At 46.7% G+C, this 20,954-nt stretch overlaps 1 protein-coding gene across 4 annotated transcripts in view; it reads right to left on the minus strand.

The window, feature by feature from the left end:
- Window positions 1-20,954, minus strand: part of TNNI3K (TNNI3 interacting kinase) — a 248,625-nt gene that overhangs the window by 77,873 nt on the left and 149,798 nt on the right.

Raw genomic sequence — 20,954 nt, forward strand, 5'->3', positions numbered from 1 at the left:
TCTGGGCCGCTCTCGTTGGCAGGAAGGCTCGCCTTACATTTGAACTAAGCTTCGCCTTTGATAGCTTCTCCCGGTAGCTCCTAATTCTGCCTTCTGAGGGAGAAGGAGAAGCAGAGAATTCGAATTCCTTCTTCAGGCAATGGCCAGAAAGTTCTTGGACCGAAGAGACAAATACTGAAGAAAGAATCCCAGCTCTTCCCCAAGAACCAAAGTCCAACGAAGGAAGCCAGCCCGCGGCAGCAGGATCGGGGAGTGCCGATGGTTGAGGTTTCCGTTCTGGAGATGCAGACTGGGCGAGCATGATTTGGATGGAGTCCGAGAACCAGAGAGGGGTTCTGTCCAGCCGGAGGGAGAGAATGGGAAGTGGTTCTAGACTGGAGCCTGAGCTCCAAGAGCTATAGCTGTGGCCACTCTGGACCCGGAATGCCCTAGCCACAAAGCAGCAGGCAGAGGGAGCCTGAGGCCTAGGTGGGAACTGCACGGGAACCAGACTGAGCACGGTGGCCTCCCCATATTCCCTCCCTCCCTCCGAACTGGGAAGAAACGGATTCCAAATTCAAGCCTGTAACTTAGGTTTGAGTACTTTGGATTTGCCAGATATTTGATTATGTTCCATCTACCATAATTGGTTTGGACTTCTGCAAGGTTTGTGGAATACAGAAGTGAAAGCAAAAACCAGACCAAATGAGGCCCGAGACTCAAAGCTCCTGGGCAAAATACGGAGCTTTCTTCTTGACTGGGGGCTGGAGCCAAGTGATCTAGAACCACTGAAGCTGTATGTGATATGTGTGTTCTTATTATCGGTCTTCCAAACGAAACAACAAATGACTTGGATCAAGACCACTGAATCTGGATATCCATGAATATACCTTATCATGAGTAATTTGATTTGTAGCGTGGAAGGTGTGGAACCTAGGCAACGAAAGAATAAAGAGTAATCTCCATTTACCTACGGAGAAACTGAGGCTAGGGGAAGCTTAAGTGACCCACCGAGGGCACACAGCTAGCAAGAAGGGGAAAATGGCAAAATTCAGGAACAACTTGGCTATGTGAGGTGCATGAGATGGAGAAGTCAATAAGAATAGGAACATTCTTTATGTAGCACTTACTTTGGGCCAGACATTGTGCTAAGTGTTCCTTGAGGAGCGGTGGGTTACTCCCATCCTTTCCTCCCCTCCCCCATTCAGATGGAGGCATCTGGATTGAACAGATCTAAAGGAAAGACAATTCTCTTTGGATACTGGTTGGCCTAGACAACTCTCCCATTGTTTCCTCCCCCAAGATTTGGTGATTCTGTGGGCGTCCTCCCAAGCACTATTTAACCACATGCTCACTAGAGGAGTTCTCAGAGAACACAGAGATAAGAGTTAGAGAAAGAAACAGCCTCAAGGCATGGCATCACGGGTCCCAGGATTAGGTGAGGGAGAAGGACGATGGGGAAATAACTGATGCAGAACTGAAGGATGAATCTGGGAAAGAAAGTCATTTCATTGGACACCTTAAAGGTTTGCAAACTGGCTTCATTCACTGGGGGATGTTTCCGACTCAGCCCCACAGCACTTCCTTCCCCTCCTGTTCCCACCATCTCATTGGAGCTTGCTGCCCTTTTCTGCTTCAGTCGCTTTGCCTACGGAGGGCTATTGCTGCTGCTTTACTGACACTGGTACTGTGCTACTTGGACCCTTTTCAGACTCTGTCTTCTAACCATGAAGAATATTATTTAGAATGGCACGTTTATGGAATGGAAAAGTGGTCTTGGTTTACTTCAGCTCTCTGTCTCCTTGAAGGGTGTAGCTGTCTTCTGTAGAACACCCCCTCCCATAACATCTCTCAAGCTTTTACTTTTAAACAGAATGTACCATGTGGAAAAACTGAGTCCGGATAGCACTAAGGACAGGACCTGTGATTGGAGTAGGGAATGCCCAGATAATAAAGCTCCTTGTGACTATGCAGACTGGTGCCTTCACTGCAGTATATGTTCTTAGAGGTCTAACCAGATCACCAAGAGATTAAGTGACTTGTATAAGGTCACAAAGCTGGGATATGTCAGAGGCAGGGCTTGAACTCAGGCATTCCTGGCATCAAGGTTCACTTTCTATGCATGACTCCTAGAGGAAGAGCCCCCTGTGCTAGAGACTTGTGAGGATACAGGTGAGAACTGTGGAATTCCAGGGAGGAGAAGAGATTGGTTAGTTTTGAGTGGTACCGATGAAGGGTCTGCTCACAGTGATCAGATTCACAGATGCACCAAAGAGACAGGAAAGACTTGGAGGGCAGGGAGGACAAGCAGCTGACCTTTGGGATCAGAAGGCTTATTCTCTATTGAGAACTGTTCTATTCAGCTCTATTGGTCAGGAGAGGGAGAAATGGGTGGAACTCACACAAATTCTGTAACAATCAGAATTGTCCCAAAATGGATACGTGGATTTCCATGTGCTGGGAAGACCCTTGAGGTCTTCAGTCAAAGACTGGAGGACGTCCCCTTATCCAGGATTGGATCCCCAGGAAGGAATTGCCATTCAGTTTTAGTCTAGCCTAGATAGTCGCTGAGGTATCCTGCCACATGGAGATTCTATAAATAAGGGATTCCTGTCCATCTGGAGAAGAAAGAGAACATGAGTCTGACCTTCCATCCATTCTCCCATGGGCACAATTAGGATTTATGTTTGAGAGTTTAGGAAATGGCCTTCAGAGAGTGGGGGACAAGGATTTTCTCAAGCTTTCTTAACCAAAAGTGAAAACAACTGAACTGAGATGTTCCCCCCCAACCCAAGGATGAATTAATGAATGAAACCACTCTGGGTGGACCATGAGTCTTTCTGCTCTAATTGCCTCAATTGGAAATTGACCCAAAGCCTTCCAATGATTCAGAATCTGGGAGCTCTGCAGAGCTCTGCTAAAGAAGTAGCCGCCATTCATCAACCAAGTTTGATTCCCTTTTCGGGCTCTTTTGAGGGACCTGGCTGACACTCTCCATCCCCCAAAGGCTGGCCAGCATGTCTGACTTGGCTGAAGCAGCCAACATGATGAAGTTTGACATGTTATCTTGGGCTCAGCAGAGGTGGCCATAAATTCATGGGTGTAAAGACCTTAGAGGCTATTGAATCCAACCATCTGCTTTTATAGATGAAGGTTTTGGTAAGGTCTGAGGCAAAGGGAAAATATGGAGCTCTAGGACAAGCTAAGGTTTTCCTGTTTCTCAGTTCTGGGCATACCTGGGTTCTTCACTTCATGCTTTTCATTCCTTTCCATGATCTCCTTTATTTCTTTATTATTTCCTTTGGAGGGTAGTCATTCCAGGCAACAAGGGGGTTGGCTTGCCTTCTTTTGTGGCAGAGCAAGTTATACAGATCCAAGATCAAAGGATTGTAGATTTCTTTTTTAAAAAATTAGAATAAAATCAGAATATTTTTCCATGGTACAAGATTCATGTTCTCCCCCCCTCCCCCGAACTGACATGCAATTCAACTGGGTTTTACATATGTCAATGTTCAAAACCTATTTCCATATTATTCATATTTCTAATAGTGATCTTCTAAAGCCAAAACCCCAATCATATCCCCCATCAAGTCATGGGATCAATCATTTGTTTTAATTCTACTGTTCTGTTTTCACAGTTCTTCTTCTGAATGTGGATACATTCTTTCTCAAAAGTCTCTCCAGATTGTCCTGGGTCATTGCTTTGCTGCTAGTAGAAAAATCTATTACATTTGATTGTGCCACAGTGTATAAGTCTCTGTACAATGTTCTCCTAGTTCTGCTCCTTTCACTCTGCATCAGTTCATTGAGGTTCTTCCACTTCACATGTGTGACTGCAAAAATATGGGTTTCAAGACTGTGAATTGCCCAAACTGTAAAGATAATTTTTAGCATCTTGATTTTATATCAAAAATAAGTGGTCACCATGGGAAAAATCCCCAAATATGAAATACCCAAGTCAGCTGGGTTTTATGGAGATTTTAATTAATATAAATGAAGGAATTAAGGAAAAGGAAAGAGACAGAGTAAGAGGAAATAGTAGGAAAAGTCTAGGGCTTAGGCCAATGGCCTAGGTCTTTCTCTTTAAGAGAGAAACTAAGTCAGTCTTTAATCACTCACCATAAGATCTTTCCAAGCAAAAACTCTAGTGTTCAGAGAGACCTTCCAATTCAGCTTTCAGAGCTGAACTAAATAGAACTCCCTTGAACTGGTTCAGAAAGCTCCTTTTAAAGAGAAATTTCTCTTGTGTCACCTCCCCTAAATTTTCATGTCTATCAATCACAGTAGACGCTTTTGCTAGGACAGCCCATTCTTAGTTTTTAGTTCCCACCTTCTCTGGGTAGATTATATCTTCTGAGTACTTCTCACCTCTTTGATAAGCTTGCCTTTTGTAAGTTGCTTGACCATTTAGTGATTAATTTGACCTTCATAGGTACTTAGCACCCTTTTGTATTAGATCTAAAAATAGACCTAGCTTAAGGGCTTTTGCCTCACTATAAATATGAGTTAAGTACCTTTTCATTGTTCAGTAAGGAGTTTTACAACTTTATCTTCCCCTAAAGTATGCCTAAGTATGGGTGGAGTAATGTAAAGTTCTCACATACATTCCTGACTAAGTACCTTCATTGTTTAAAATGGGGAATAACCTTAACCATAACCTTAAGATAATGTTCCAAGGTAGAGTCTGAGAAAATTAAGATTCACAATCCCCCCTGATGATCATTGGGAGACTAGTTTCCCCATTGATCATTTAACATAATCATCTTATAGTCCTAAATGCACTTCTAACTACAGAGGTATACAAAATTCAGTTTTCTTAAGAGGAAATTAGAGTAGTGAGGGAGGAAATAGAAAAGAAAGACAGCAAAACCAATGTTTTGCTAGGCGCATTGACAGAAAGCCAAATTAGGGCAGTCCCTTTTGGCATAAATGTATACATTTACAATAAATGTTCAATTTAACCTTAAAATAATGTTCCAAGGTAGAGTCTGAGAAAATTTAAGATTCACACATGGAATTCCTCCAGTTCATTATTCCTTTCAGTAAAATAGTAGCCCATCTCCATCAGATAGCACAATTTGTTCAGCCATTCCCCAATGGATGGACACCCCCTTCATTTTCCAGTTTTTTGCCTCTATAAAAAGCAATAAATACTTTTATACAAGTCTCTTTATTTATTATCTCTTTGGGGTACAAACCCAGCAGTGGTATGGCTGTGCCAAAGGATAGGCATTTTTTTAAAGCCCTTTGTGCATAGTTCCAAATTGCCCTCCAGAATGGTTGGATCAATTCACAGCTCCACCAACAATGCATTAGTGTCTTGATTTTGCCACATCCCTTCCAACATTTATTACTTTCCTTTGCTGCCATGTTGGCCACTCTGCTAAGTGTGAGGTGGTACCTCAGAGTTGTTTTGATTTGCATTTCTCTAATCAGGAGGGATTTAGAACACTTTTTCATGTGCTTATTGATAGTTCTGATTTCTTCATCTAAAAACTGCCTATTCATGGCCCTTGACCATTTGTCAATTGGGGAATGGCTTCATTTTTTTTTTGTAAATTTGACCTAGTTCCTTATTATTTGGGAAATTAAACCATTGTCAGAGAATTTTGTTATAATATGATTTTCCCAGGTTGTTGTTTTCCTTCTAATTTTGGTTGCATTGGTTTTGCTTATACAGATATTTTTAAAATTTAATATAATCAAATCACTCATTTTACATTTTGTAATGTTCTCTATCTCTTATTTGATCTTAAATTCCTTCCCTTCCCATAGATCTAATAGGTATACTATTCTATGTTCACCTAATTTATTTATGATTTCCCTCTTTACATTTGTCATTTATCCAATTTGAATTTATTTTGGTATAGGGTGTGAGATGTTGCTCTAAACCTATTTTTTACCTTGTTTTCCAATTTTCCCAACAGTTTTTGTCAAATAGTGAGTTAGGATTTTCTTGTCCCAAAAGTTGAGATCTTTGGGTTTATTGAACCCACTAGCTTGCTGAGGTCATTTACCTTTGGACTGTAGATTTCAAGGTGATTTTTGTGTTATAAGTTGTCTACTTCAAAACCCTTCCCTTTCTGGACCCCCCTCCCCTAGTTTCTCCTCCCTGCCAACAGAGGAAGAAAACTGAGTGCCAGAGAAGCTAAGTGACTTGCCCAAAGTCATAAATTACTAAGTCAAAGACCAGGGCTTGGAGCCCAGAAATCCTACATGGCAATCTAAGGTTCTCTTCACTCTCTCAGGCTGTCTCCATCTGACTATGATCTGGTGTAGGACATGAAAGGACAAAGTCTACATCCTTTCACCTTGTCCTTTTACTTAGCATTCCTTGTGGGATCAAGTTAGAAAAGGAATGTGACCTCAACAAATGCTCTTTCATATTTGTCTTTTTAGCAATTTGCACATTTCTTGGTATACAACAGGCATTTAGTAAATGTGTGCTGATTGAGTGAAGCTCTCCCCAAAAGGAGAGTTGAAGACAGAATCATAATGGGAGCATACTCTCCTTTAAAGCCTGGTGTACACTGCTATAATAATTCATGGATGTATGTTTATGTATACTTAGCTAAGATTTCATAGTGTGAAACTGTGCTAAGATGTGTCTCCATCTATCTATGTCCATGTCTGTTTATCTCTCTATTATTTTTCTCCATTTTTTCTTCATCTCTCATCTCTCCCATCTATGTCTGTCTGTCTATCTATCTATCTATCTATCTGTCTGTCTTCCTGCTTCTCCCTTCCTCCCTTCCTCCCTTTGTTTCTTTGTTTCTTTCTTTGTTTCTTTCTTTGTTTCTTTGTTTCCTTCCTTCCTTCCTTCCTTCCTTCTTTCTTTCTTTCTTTCTTTCTTTCTTTCTTTCTTTCTTTCTTTCTTTCTTTCTTTCTTTCTTTCTTTCTTTCTTTCTTTCTTTCTTTCTTTCTTTCTTTCTTTCTTTCTTTCTTTCTTTCTTTCTTTCTTTCTTTCTTTCTTTCTTTCTTTCTTTCTTTCTTTCTTTCTTTCTTTCTTTCTCTTTCTTTCTTTCTCGCAGTCACATGGTCGGTCTAGCTAAGCAGAGGCAGGTTTAAACCCCAGGTCTTTCTGCCTCTGGGACCAGCTCTTTCTCCATTACAAGTATGAGGCTTCTCACCTATAATAATCTTTTGTACACACATCTGGATAAGAGGAGAAAAATGGAGAGACAGCCTGCATCATGAACTTCTATACACGGAGAGTTTAATTTCATAGAACTCCTCGAAACCATGGCAACGGAAAAGTGGCATAAACGCCGAGGATTGTAGAGCCTTGACTTTTCCCCAAAACAAACTCAAGACTGTCAGCAAAGGTATATTTGAAGGCTTACAGCTAAAGCGACTGGATTTGTCCCGCAGCCGCTGGGACCGTGGAGGCGAATTATGAGATTTGTCTTGTGGTTAAACCTGTTTATTGAGGGGAATGGAGGAAGCGTGTTCCTTTGCACTTACTCTTCATTTAGGGCCCTGGAATGGGACGGGAATAGTAATCAGGAATGAATAAATCCAATCCCTCCTGCTTTCTATTGACCAGGAAGTTTCTCCAATGAGAGCCCAAGAAGCCACAAGCATAGCACAATTTCCATTTGGACAGATGGCCACAGATGCTTTTTATCCATTCTATCAGGGTGGAATCCCTTGAGAAATCCTGGGTGAGAGAACGGCTGAGTTAAATGGTTCTGACGCTGGGGCTCCAGTGGAAGCACTAGCTCAGAAGAACCCAAGTGATGCAGTTCTCATGGAAGGCTTGACTTCTTCACTTAACATGAGGGTGGGCAACTCTCCCAGAGAATTGGGAAAGGAGATAAGGAGAAATAAAAGGTATTGTCAGTGAGGGTGTCCTGTTCTGAGCAATAATAACAACTGTTTTAGAAGGCATTTAGATCCGGGAAGAGAACATGTTCCAGATACCCCTCATGGAATACTTTGATTCTAATATCATGGAGCCATAGGAAGTCGCTTTCTGCATTGACTCGTTTGTCCTTCTCATTTCCTCCCAGTAGACTCTGAGACCCCAGGCCATGGTCGGCTTCATTTGTGTCCCCGGGGCCACCACTACTCATATTTGATCCTTTTTCACTGGACTATTCCAGCAGCCCCGGCGTTGCTCCTCTCCAATCCATCCTTGGCCCGGCTTCCAAATTGAGAATCGTAAAGCATGTGTTGAGCTGGTCATTCCAGTGTTCAAGACCCTTCAGGGGTTCCCCATTGCTCTCAGGGTCAAATACAAACGCCTCAGTTTGCCACTTGGATCCCCAGACAATATAGCTCCAGCGTGTCACAAATGACTGCCCTTCATCCTCAAGACTCTCTAACTTGGCCAATTTAGCAGCAGCTTGTAAAGAGAATTCTTTGGGGCACACCTGGATCCATTCGGGCTTCATTTCTGCCTCTCCAGATCTCTAGTCACAGCTCAGCCCAAGGCCCAAGTTCACCTTTCCTGATGTCTCCTTGCACAGTGTGGACTCTAAGACAGAAAATAAGGCTGCCTAAAACGCAATCTAAGTCTTTAAGGAGCTCCCATGTAAGCAGGAGGAGACAAGATGTGTTCAGCGAGATAATCTCGGAGGGAAGACAAGCAAGATTATTACACTTGATCTAACTCAGCTGGAGGGAAGGAGAGTTGACATTTCTGGAGTACTGCGTGCTTGGTAGTTACACAAACGCTTCTGTTTAAGCCTCATGACAGTCCTGAAAAGCATTAACCCCAGTTATTACCATGGGATTGTCCATGGGCAGATGGTGAGGGTCAGAGGGAGCATTTGAACTCGAGACGTCCTGACTCAAAGTCTGATTCTGTCCACTATATCCTACTGCCCCTCATTTAGGAGGAGAAATGCCTTAAGAGGCACACAGGAAGACTCTACTATTCCTACTGGCAAAGAGGTAAGCAAAAGCATTCTCTGTCTGTCTTTGTGCCCTCCCCACGGATATTTCTGTTCTACCTATCTATGGAACATTGTCTCTCTGTCTGTCTGTCTATCTATCTATCTATCTATCTATCTATCTATCTATCCATCCATTCATCTATCCATCTATCTACCCATCCATCTATCTATCTATCTATCTATCTATCTATCTATCTATCTATCTATCTATCTATCTATCCATCTATCTATCTATCTATCCATCTATCTATCCATCCATCACCCAACCATCTCTGTCTGTCTATCTATCTATCTATCTATCTATCTATCTATCTATCTATCTATCTATCTATCCATCTATACAGCCATCATCCATCCATCTCTCTCTATCCATCCATCCATCATCCATCCATCTCTCTCTGTCCATCCATCCATCCATCTATCTATATATCCATCTGTCCATCTATACATCTCATAAAAGATAAAAAAGGCATCAGCACAGGTGGAAAGAACACTTCAGTCAGCTTCTCAACCGACCCTCTTCAGTCGACCAAAGCGCCCTTGACCAGATCCCCCAAAACCGCACCATTGAACAACTTGACGTCCCTCCTTCAATAGAGGAAGTCCAAAAAGTCATTAAACAAATGAGTGCAGGCAAGGCACCCGGTAGAGATGGGATCCCAACCAAGGTGTACAAGGCCTTAAATGGAAAGGCACTCCAGGCATTCCACATAGTGCTGACCAGCATATGGGAAGAGGAAGACATGCCCCCAGAACTCAGAGATGCCTCCTTCATAGCCCTATACAAGAACAAAGGCTCACGAGCAGCCTGTGACAACTACAGAGGCATCTCACTACTCTCCACTGCCGGAAAGATCCTCACCTGTGTTATACTCAACAGACTCCTGTCATCTGTTTCAGAGCAGAACCTGCCTGAATCACAATGTGGCTTCCGACCAGATCACAGCACCATCGACATGGTCTTCACAGTGAGGAAAATGCAGGAAAAATGCCTTGATCAGAACCCGAGTCTCTACATTGTCTTCATAGACCTGACAAAAGCGTTCGACACAGTGAACAGGGACGCATTGTGGGTGATCCTCAGCAAGCTCGGTTGCCCAGCAAAATTCGTCAAACTGATCCAGCTCTTTCATGTCGACATGACAGGGGAAGTCCTATCTGGTGGAGAGACTTCCAATCGCTTCAACATCTCCAATGGCATGAATCAAGGCTGTGTCCTCGCTCCGGTGCTATTCAACCTATTTTTCACCCAAGTATTACGACATGCTGTGATGGGTCTAGACCTGGGCATCTACATCAAATACCGACTGGATGGCTCACTATTTGACCTTCACCGCCTGACTGCAAAAACAAAGACAACAGAGAGACTCATCCTGGAAGCTCTCTTCGCAGATGACTGTGTTCTCATGGCCCACCAAGAAAATCATCTCCAAACCATTGTGGACAGGTTCTCCACAGCAACAAAATTGGTTGGCCTGACTATCAGCCTCAGCAAAACAGAGGTGCTGTTCCAACCTGCACCAGGGAGGCCAACGAACCAGCTGTGCATTACAATCGATGGCACGCAGCTTTCTAATGTCAACACTTTCCAGTACCTGGGCAGCACCATCGCCAACAATGGGTCCCTAGACCATGAGATCAATGCCAGGATCCAAAAGGCCAGCCAGGCACTCGGGCGGCTGCGCTGCAAAGTCCTCCAACACAGCGGTGTAAGCACTGCGACGAAGCTCAAAGTGTATAATGCAGTGGTCCTCAGCTCGCTCCTGTATGGTTGTGAGACATGGACACTGTACCGGAAGCACATGAAACAGCTGGAGCAATTCCACCAATGCTCTGTCCGGTCAATCATGAGGATCCGATGGCAGGACCGAATCACCAACCAGGAAGTCCTTGACAGAGCCAACTCCACCAGCATCGAAGTCCTGGTCCTCAAAACCCAGCTACGATGGTCTGGACACGTCATCCGCATGGACCCACAGCGAATACCAAGACAGGTATTCTATGGTGACCTGTCAGCTGGACTCAGGAAACAAGGTTGACCAAAGAAAAGATTCAAGGATCAGCTAAAGTCAAACTTTAAGTGGGCTGGCATGACACCAAAGCAACTAGAACTCGCTGCCTCTGGCAGAAGCAGCTGGTGAACTCACATTCACCTTGCCGTTGCCACCTTTGAAGATGAGCGACGTCGACGTCTTGCCGCTGTGCGTGAACGCGCCAGGCCATAGCCGCACCTCCCGTAACAACTGGCATCCCATGCCCCATGTGCCACAAACTGTGCGTCTCAGCCTTTGGACTTCAAAGCCACATGAGGGTACATCAATAGAAGATAATGCACAAAGACAATTGTCATTCTTGGTCACCGAGAGACTACCACTACTACCATCTATACATCCATCATCCATCCATCTATCTCTCTCTATCTATCCATCCGCCCATCTCTCTCTCTATCCATCTACCTCTCTATCTCTCCATGTATCTTTCCATCCATCATCCATCCATCTCTATCTATCCATCCATCTATCCATCTGTCCATCTATCCATCCATCCATCCATCTGTTCATCTATCCATCCATCCATCTGTTCATCTATCCATCCATCTCTCTCTCCATCTCTCCATGTATCTGTCCATCTCTCTCTCTCTCTCTCTCTCTCTCTCTCTCTCTCTCTCTCTCTCTCTCTCTCTCTCTCTCTCTCTCTCTGTCTATCCATTTCTTCATCTACCTCTCCTTCCCTCATTCTGTATCTCTTTTTCCTGTGCCTCTCTCATTACCTCTCTTCCCTCTGACCCTTTCTCTGCATCTCCTTCAGCTGGACTGAGGAGGCCCTGTGACAGTGTAGAAGAAGAAGTGATCTGGGATCAAATGTTATCCTTCTCCCAGGAGGGCGCCTGCCCACATTTTTAGCAATGTTCTTAAGAATTATAACTTCTGTTTGGATCAGTCAGTTCTGATGGATTTGGACATTTAGATGAAGCTCGGAGTTTCCCCCAGAGCCAAGGTGCTCTCAATGGTAGACTCATGAAGGAGGTAGAAAGCCCTATGCTACCACCTAGTTTAATCTTCTCCTTTTACTGATGAGCTGGTGGAGTCTCAGGGGAACCAGCTTCCCAAGATTACACAGGGAAGAGGTAGCAGAGACATGATTTAGGATCTCATAGTTAGAGCTAGAAGGGATCTGAGGTGTCAACTGGTCCAACCCTCTCATGTTATGCATGAGGGAACTGAAGCCCGGATGGGCTAAGTGACTTGGCCAAGGTCACCTAGGTGGTAAGTGACATATGTAGAATTTTATCCCAGTTCCTCGGACTCCGAATTGAGTCCAGACACTCAGCTTCTAGCTTTATTAAGCAGCCAAAATGGAAGTCATTACTGCTGAATGGACGAGTTCTAGGCAGCCCTGTTTCTTAGCCAAAGTTTGCCTAGAAGCGACTAAGAACTAGGTTCTGGGAAGGGGAGGGGGGGTCAGTTTCCGTTCCTTGAGTGGCACTTGTGATGCTCCTTTCCAAAGGCAATGCTGGCGATGGTCTGATTCATCTCCCAGCTATTAGACTGTGTGTTAGCAACTAAATCCAACAAAGAGTCCTCGAACCCCATACCCTGCCCCAATTACTGTGCTGAGCAGGAAGGAGACCAAGAGAAACAGTGAAAATCCCTCAAGGAAACACCGTTCTATGGGGGTGAATCAGGCGAATGAGCAAGGGCTGCCCACCAGGACGGGCCACCCTCTGAACAGCCTCCCCTTGTGGCACTCAGCAGGAACGGCCCCCAGCCTGTGCCCACCTGCCTGGCAGAGCCCAAGGATGGGCACCAGCGTGGCTGGACTGATGGTTGGCTGCGAGCTCTGCAGTCACAGAAACGTTGAAGGTGATGCCTGAAAGGGGACTTGTGGGGGGCCTCGTCTGGCTCTAGAGTGCTCTCCCGCCCTTGGTAGGCCCCTCCCCAGGCCTCTATTCCCTCCTCGGCTCCCTCCCTGTCCGGCTCAAATGTTCTCTGCCGGGAGGTGAGCCAACGATTAGTTCTTCCCCACCTGGACAAACTCCTGCCACCCTCAAAGGCGAGATCCCGGCATGCTCATGCGTCTGATCTCCTCCATGCCCAGCTGCGGGAGGCCTTCTGCTCGGACCAAGGACCATCCAGATGCATGGACGGATCTCCTCTCCTCGGCTTCCCATAAATATGCCAGAAGGGGAAGGGACGGGGTCAAGACTGCTAATGAGCAGCGCTGCTGGGAGGAAGACAAGATCAGGAGCCTCAGGCTTGAGAGAGGAGGGGTGGAAGGCCTGGGGGTACTTTTCTAAAATGCCCAGAGGTGGGAGATGGCATGTCCAATTCCAGAAGTAACTGGTAATATGGCTCCTCTGGTGAGAAGAGAGTTCCAAATAGCCAAACGATTTCTACGACTCACAGAGAAAACCTCCTGGTCCTGCCTGGGGAGGATGAGAAGGTCCTGACACTGAGGAGGAATTCAACTTTATGTGGCCGGGCGTCAGTGGGGCTGTGGTTGGGTTTGCACAGGGGACTGTGGGGAAGGAGATGCCCTTCACCGATGCACATCAGCGCCTCCTCCTCCTCGGGGCAATCTTGGAGTTCTCCTGGTGGCAAAGAGGGTCTAAACCACTTCCCAGGCTGGTCCTATTCCAGAATACATGAGAAATGGGGTTGGAACCCAGGTGTCCCTTCCTCCCAGGCCACTCCTCTGATCCAATGTCTAAGCGGTGGGACTCTGCTCTTCGGAGCCTCCATTTCCCTGGAATGGTGAGAATCCACTGCCCGCCTCTCAGACAGACCCCGTCAGCTTTCCTAGTCATCTCGGACAGAGGCCGAGGACCCAAAGGCGGCCCCCATGCCTGGCCCCCTTGTTGCCAAATGCAGATGGCCAGACGCCCAGTCTTTGATGGAGCTGTGGAGGATGCCGCCTCCCTTGGGCAGACCCGGATAGCATCTTCCACAACCAAAGCCAGTACGGAGCTGTTGTTCTTTCCCGCCGCACCCCCAGGATGCTTTCTTTGGACCCTCACAAAGAACTTGGGGGAGGGGGCGATAATTGCCGTGACTCCCCCCCCCCACTTCATATACTGAGCTATTACACACACAAGCCAGCCCATCATCTGTACACCTGCGGAGCTTTTGTAGCTGTAGCCAATACCCGGGCAGAGGTCTGCCCGGCTCCCGGCGCTTGCCGCCTTTGGGGGGGGGGCGCCCTGCTGTTTGCTGCAGGCTGGCTGGGGTTCTGAAGGGATGGAAGCTCCCGTCCAGGCTGGGATTGGAAGATGCTCTTCCGTCCTGGGCACTCCACTCCCGGGACAGCAGGCTCCCTCCTTCCACATCGCAGAAGCCGTCCAACTGGCTTCCCTTTCCTGGCTCCGGGCTCGGCTGGACTTCAAGCTGCCCCGCCTCTGGCCCGGGCTGTCCCTTCGTTCATCTCTTTCCCGTTTTATCTCTGGAACAGCCTCTCCGGCCATACCCACCGGAGGCTCCATACCTGGCGCTAATTGAAGCAGGCGCTAAAAGGCGCCTGAGCAAAGCGTCGGTGGAGGGTCGCAGGATTCACCGTCGCCGAGCCTTTGCAGACTGCTCCGCCGCCTCTGACCCCCGGCTCCTCCAGGTCTCCAAGCCTGAACCCAGGCCTCCTCCGCCGGCCTCTCCTCGTAGCCAGGGTAGCCCATTTCCCCACACGACGAACCTTTCTGGGCAGCTCGTGCAAGGCGGAATGAGGTGTTCAGCCCAATTGGAGACGCAGTTCACGAGTCCAAGCAGGCACCCGAGGGAGTCCGGCCCCTCTCCTCTCTCCAGTGAACCTCGGGCTCACGTCGGCCCCGCTTATGGGTCAAGAGAAGATGAAGAGAGCGTCGAACAGGCGCCCAGGGTGGACACCGCGAGGGCGGAGGCCGACGCAGAAGGGACGGAGTTCCAAGGGGACCGACCGGGAGGACTTTCTCTCCCACACTGAGGCGCGCAGACAAGGCAGCTATCCCGGGCTCCCCTTTCTCCACTGGAACTCGTTGGAGGAGAGATGGCGCACCAGAGGCCAGCACTGACGCCCCGCGGCTCCTTTCACCCACAAAGGCTCGCCAAAAGACGCCAGCTAGCCTTTGGGTCCGCACATCCCTTCACATGCTGCCAGGTGGGAGGCTCAACTCAGCCAGGAAGAGGATCCAGGAACCGGAAGGAGCTGGTCCGGGACTTGCCTCAGGTCATGCAGACTCCAAACCCAAGTGCTTCACCACCAAGAAGCCTCCCTCGGTAAGCTGGAGGAGGGTTTCTTTCCCAGGAAGGCGGGCCACAGGACTTCCTTACGGCCCTGACCTTCCCGGACTCGGCTCCACTGGGCTTAAGAACGCCGCGTGCTCATTCCATTCGGAAAGCGCGTCCGTCATTCAGATGGCCAGAAGTCAAGCTGGGCTACCTTTGGAAACGCCGTCCCTGGCCATGACCAAGGCCTTGCCGACTCCGACCCCAGTCAGGGCAGAAAACCAAGAGGGGCCTTAGAGAAGACCAAGACATTCTGGAGAGTCGAAGCCACTCGTATCCTCAAGGCTTTTCTGAGCTCGAGTCACCCGGGAGGTGTGTGCGTGTGGCTGGAGAATCGGGAAACTGTTCAAGGTCCATGTTGGACAGGATGAGCTTCCTGGTGGTCATTTCATTAACGGAGGCTCATTTGTAAAATGGCCAGCTTGGAGCCACGCCCAGAGCTCTACTTTCTCTAGTTCCGGCCCTTCCTGCTCATCCCATGCAAGGATTTGAACCAGTAACCAGCTGAGGCGGTCTGGGTTGAGTTTTTAATTCTCCCGCAACAAAACAGGGAACTTTCCGGGAAATCCCGAGGACTTTCCAAACCAAATCCTTTGTAGAAGAGCGCCCGGCTTCTGCCCTCTTCCCTGCAGAGAGCTTCCCACCGCCCTTTCTTCGGCCTTGGCCTGTTCTGCTTTGGCAGCTGCCAGTCTTAGCAAGTGTTTGCTATCTGCTGCCTCAGTTGGTCCAAAAAATTCTTTCAGGTATGTATTGAAGAGAAAAAGCCCCAGAGCCTGGCTATTCACTTTAATAGCCAGGGAGACTGAGGCAAAGGCATGCTAGTTCCTTTGTTCATGGTTCCTGGGCCAGGTTTCTCTCTTCTTTCTCCTGCCTCCCATCTCTCTGCCTCTGGGCCGGGTCATTCCCTTCTTCTTCCTTTCACATGACAAACATCTACAAAGTACTTGCCTGGCTTCTTGCTTAGTTCTGGAGATTCGAGGACAAACACCAGACCTCCCCTCCCCTCCCCTCAAGAAGCGTGCAGGCTGGACAGGCAGGGCAAGCTCCTGAGGTGGAGCCAGGCCTGCCCCTGTGGATCCCCAAGTAGCTTCCTTTTTGAGCCGGTCTCGGGTCTGTGACACGTCTTCAATCCAAATCAAGCTTTCTTCCAACAAGGGTTTCGTGTTTCCCCTGTTCCATTTGGTTAGAAAATTCAACCTGATGGGTGACTACTGTGATATTTTGTTGATAAACTGGAATAGGGGGAAAAAACCATAGGCTGGGCTAGAATTGTATGAAAGTTACCACCTCCTCTGGGAAGCTTTCCTTGATATCTCCCCAGTCACCCTGTTCTTTCACTTATCAGAGGTTCTGCCGGCCCTTCCATCTGCTTTGACCTCTGGTAATAGATGTGTGTACAGGCCACATCCCCTTCTGGTGTTGTCATTTTGTGGTCTGTATAGCCAAGCCCAGAGTAAGCGTTGGAACAGTAAACACTAGTCGAATTGTGCCAATCAATAAGAATTGACTATTTGCCAGATACAGAGCAAAGGAATGGGAATTACTCCTTTCAAAGCAAAGTTAAACCTTTCCTGCCCTCCATGAGCTTCCATGTCAAAGAAGGGAGAACTCCAAGGTTCTTCGCACTGGGCAGTCACCTAGAATATTCCCTCCAGAAATGATGGAGACGATGCATAGGCCCTTGGAGAGGAGCACATATTTCATTGTGGGAGGACTAGTTGCTGCTATGGATATGGAAGGGGGCTGGGGTAGGAGGAGGGAGTTCATCCTCTGGGGGTCCCATCAGTCCTCTCTGATGCTCAGTAGTCTGGGACAAAGGCCCAGTAGCTTAGCCTAGATGTAAGTAACACAGAAGAGAGTTTATTTGGTGGAAACATGACCATATGAAAATGTAGCCTTTCCTTGGCCTTACCCCCAGGAGGCAGAAGCAGCCTTAGAAGGGGGCACTGGCTGGCTCAGAGCACAGTCACCCCGATTTCAAGTTTTCCCTGACCTTGAAGTCAAATGACTGCTGTCAATCCACCGACAGTCAACTGACAGTCAACTAGCATCTATTGATCACATGCTCGCTGCCAGGCACTGTATGAAATGCAGGGGACAAAATGAAGGGGAAAATGGGGTGGGGGTGGGGTCCAAAATGTCCAAGGGAACGCCATTCTAAACAGCGAGAAGACACTGGAGGAGAATCTCCAATCTCTTCCTCTTCCTCTGTCTCAAAGAGAAAGAAAGTGACATTCCTAATAGCAATGCTCTAATATGTGTTAAGAGGAATCTGCTCCCCTGTTTTCAAATCATTGAAATTGAACTTGTTCAAATACTGCTCCCAAAGCACCATTAACTAGCTTAGCTACCCTCACTTCCCTGGAGCCTGTTTTTTGAAGTTGTTTTCACTTGGAAAAAGAAAGTTGCTTTATGCTAAGAGTAAATAAATTGTCACTTCAAAAGAGGCAGGTCAGAGAGAGCCAAAGAAGTCATAATATTTGCATCAGTTCTAAAGGAAGAGAAATAAACTCCCTCTCCTTCCTAAGGAATAAGGAAAGACATGTAGAAAAGGCACCAGCGAGGTCTGGCCAGGCGCAGCTGCATTTCCAGATGTGATTTTCCTCTACTGAATCCCCATCCTCCATGACTTCTTTCCAACACAGATAGAAGAAAATGCCCAGGGGAGAGATAAATGAATGAAGAAAGTAGAGATATGCAAAGGGAAGTGACTCTGGAGCCTTTTTCATCTCTGAAGGAAGGGCCTGCCTTTTCCCAACATCAAAGAGAAAGAAGCAATCCCTCACAAAGGGTATCAAAGCCAATTCCTAGAAATTGAGAGACACTTACTTAAACTGGACTGGAAGAAAAAAATTGGTTAGTCTGATGCCATCCCTGAATATAAATCTGTCCTGAGTGAAGACAAGGGAGGCATCTGTCAAGGTCAGTGTCAGGGTCAGCTGCAGTTTCAGTATTTGCCACTGTCAACATCATTGCCAGCATCAATGTCAGTGTCACGGCAGCTTCAGGGTCAATGCCAAAGTCAGTGTTGGCCTCTATTTCAGTATCTGCCACTGTCTGTGTCAGTGTCAGAGTCAGTGTCACCCTCAATGTCAGTGTCTGTGTCAGTGTTAGTGTCAATGTCAGTCAGTGTTGGCCTCTGTTTCAGTATCTGCCATTGTCTGTGTCAGTGTCAGAGTCAGTGTCACCCTCAATGTCAGTGTCTGTGTCAGTGTCAATGTCAGTCAGTGTTGGCCTCTGTTTCAGTATCTGCCACTGTCTGTGTCACTGTCAGAGTCAGTGTCACCCTCAATGTCAGTGTCTGTGTCAGTGTTAGTGTCAATGTCAGTCAGTGTTGGCCTCTGTTTCAGTATCTGCCACTGTCTGTGTCAGTGTCAGAGTCAGTGTCACCCTCAATGTCAGTGTCTGTGTCAGTGTCAGTGTCAATGTCAGTTAGTGTTGGCCTCTGTTTCAGTATCTGCCACTGTCTGTGTCAGAGTCAGAGTCAGTGTCACCCTCAATGTCAGTGTCTGTGTCAGTGTCAATGTCAGTCAGTGTTGGCCTCTGTTTCAGTATCTGCCACTGTCAGTGTCAGAGTCAGTGTCACCCTCAATGTCAGTGTCTGTGTCAGTGTCAGTGTCAATGTCAGTCAGTGTTGGCCTCTGTTTCAGTATCTGCCACTGTCTGTGTCAGTGTCAGAGTCAGTGTCACCCTCAATGTCAGTGTCTGTGTCAATGTCAGTCAGTGTTGGCCTCTGTTTCAGTATCTGCCACTGTCTGTGTCAGTGTCAGAGTCAGTGTCACCCTCAATGTCAGTGTCTGTGTCAATGTCAGTCAGTGTTGGCCTCTGTTTCAGTATCTGCCACTGTCTGTGTCAGAGTCAGAGTCAGTGTCACCCTCAATGTCAGTGTCTGTGTCAGTGTCAGTGTCAATGTCAGTCAGTGTTGGCCTCTGTTTCAGTATCTGCCACTGTCAGTGTCAGAGTCAGTGTCACCCTCAATGTCAGTGTCTGTGTCAGTGTCAGTGTCAATGTCAGTCAGTGTTGGCCTCTGTTTCAGTATCTGCCACTGTCTGTGTCAGTGTCAGAGTCAGTGTCACCCTCAATGTCAGTGTCTGTGTCAGTGTCAATGTCAGTCAGTGTTGGCCTCTGTTTCAGTATCTGCCACTGTCTGTGTCACTGTCAGAGTCAGTGTCACCCTCAATGTCAGTGTCTGTGTCAGTGTTAGTGTCAATGTCAGTCAGTGTTGGCCTCTGTTTCAGTATCTGCCATTGTCTGTGTCAGTGTCAGAGTCAGTGTCACCCTCAATGTCAGTGTCTGTGTCAGTGTCAGTGTCAATGTCAGTCAGTGTTGGCCTCTGTTTCAGTATCAGCCACTGTCTGTGTTTGCGTCAGTATCTGTGTCAGAGTCAGTGTCATCCTCAATGTCCATGTCTGACAGTGACGGTGTCAGCATCATTGTTAGTATCAATGTCAGTCAGTGTTGGCCTCTGTTTCAGTATCTGCCACTGTCTGTGTTAGCGTCAGTGTCAGTATCTGTGTCAGAGTCAGTGTCACCCTCAATGCCAGTGTCAGTGTCAATGTCAGTCAGTGTTGGCCTCTGTGTCAGTATCTGCCATTGTCAGTATCAATGTCAGTTTCAGCCTCAGCCTCAGTGATCAGTCACCAGATAAGACAAGCATAGACTGAGATAGTGCATTTGCCCCTTTGTTGACTCTTACAGGTTCTGGTAGAATGTAGGCATCCTTTGCAGACACAGGAGAATCATGCCGTCCATACCAGAAATATATAGAATATAATCATGAAAGGACAGAGAGAATACCCAGAACTCATTTCAACTGAAGATTGCACTAGGCAGTAAATGATTTTTTGAAAAGTCATTAAACATTAACTGTGTGCAAAGCCCTGAATTTACACAAATGCAAAGCAAGATAGTCTCCACTCTGGAGGAACTTGCATTCTAATGGTTTCTAGACCGAAGATTGAGGACTTCCGCTTACCTGAGCTTTTCCTCATCTCAGCTGGTGAAACGATTCACCTCCTCCTTCCATTTCCTTATATTTATTCAACTAACTAATCTTTTCTCTATATTTTGTGCATATCTATATGTTGTTATGTGTATGGTGCGCATGTTGTTTCCCTTAATAGAAGGTGACTTCTTCAGGGACAGAGACCCTGCCATGTTTGTATTGGTATCCCCAGGCCTTAGCAGGTCCTGCCTGGCACCTGGTACATGATTAATGGCCCTCAGAGGACATCTATTACAACCTTTTTATTTTAGATATGAGGAACTGGTCAAGCAACCTGCCCAGTGTTACACACGTTGTAAGAACTGGAGATTAAACTTGACACCGAAGAGCCAGAGTTTGGAACCAGGTCCTCTGACTCATTAAAGTATATTACCATTATGAAGTGAGAGGCCCTGAGTTCAGATTCTACTTCCAGTTCTTCCTATCTGTAGGACTTTGAGCAAATCACTTACATTACCCGAGCCTCTGCTTCCTTATCTCTAAACTGAGTAGGCTGGACTCAGAGGGTTTTTCTATGATATGATTATAAATTCACCACTCATAGAATAATAACTGCTAGTATTCATATAGTACTTTAAGGTTTACAAAAGCACTTTTAATAGGATCTTGTAATATCCCTGAATGAGAGCTATTATTATTATCTCAATTTTTCTGATGAGGAAACCGAGGCAGGGAGAGGTTACATGATTTGCCCACCATCATATAATGAATAAAGATCTATGGCTCTGAGCTCAGATCTTCCTGATTCAGTCTCCAGAGCTCTGGCCACTGTAAAATCTCACTGCCTCCAAGTTAAGAGCCACAGAAGTAGAGGTAGAA

This window comes from Monodelphis domestica, chromosome 2 (assembly GCF_027887165.1).
Source record: "Monodelphis domestica isolate mMonDom1 chromosome 2, mMonDom1.pri, whole genome shotgun sequence".
NCBI lineage: Eukaryota > Metazoa > Chordata > Mammalia > Didelphimorphia > Didelphidae > Monodelphis > Monodelphis domestica.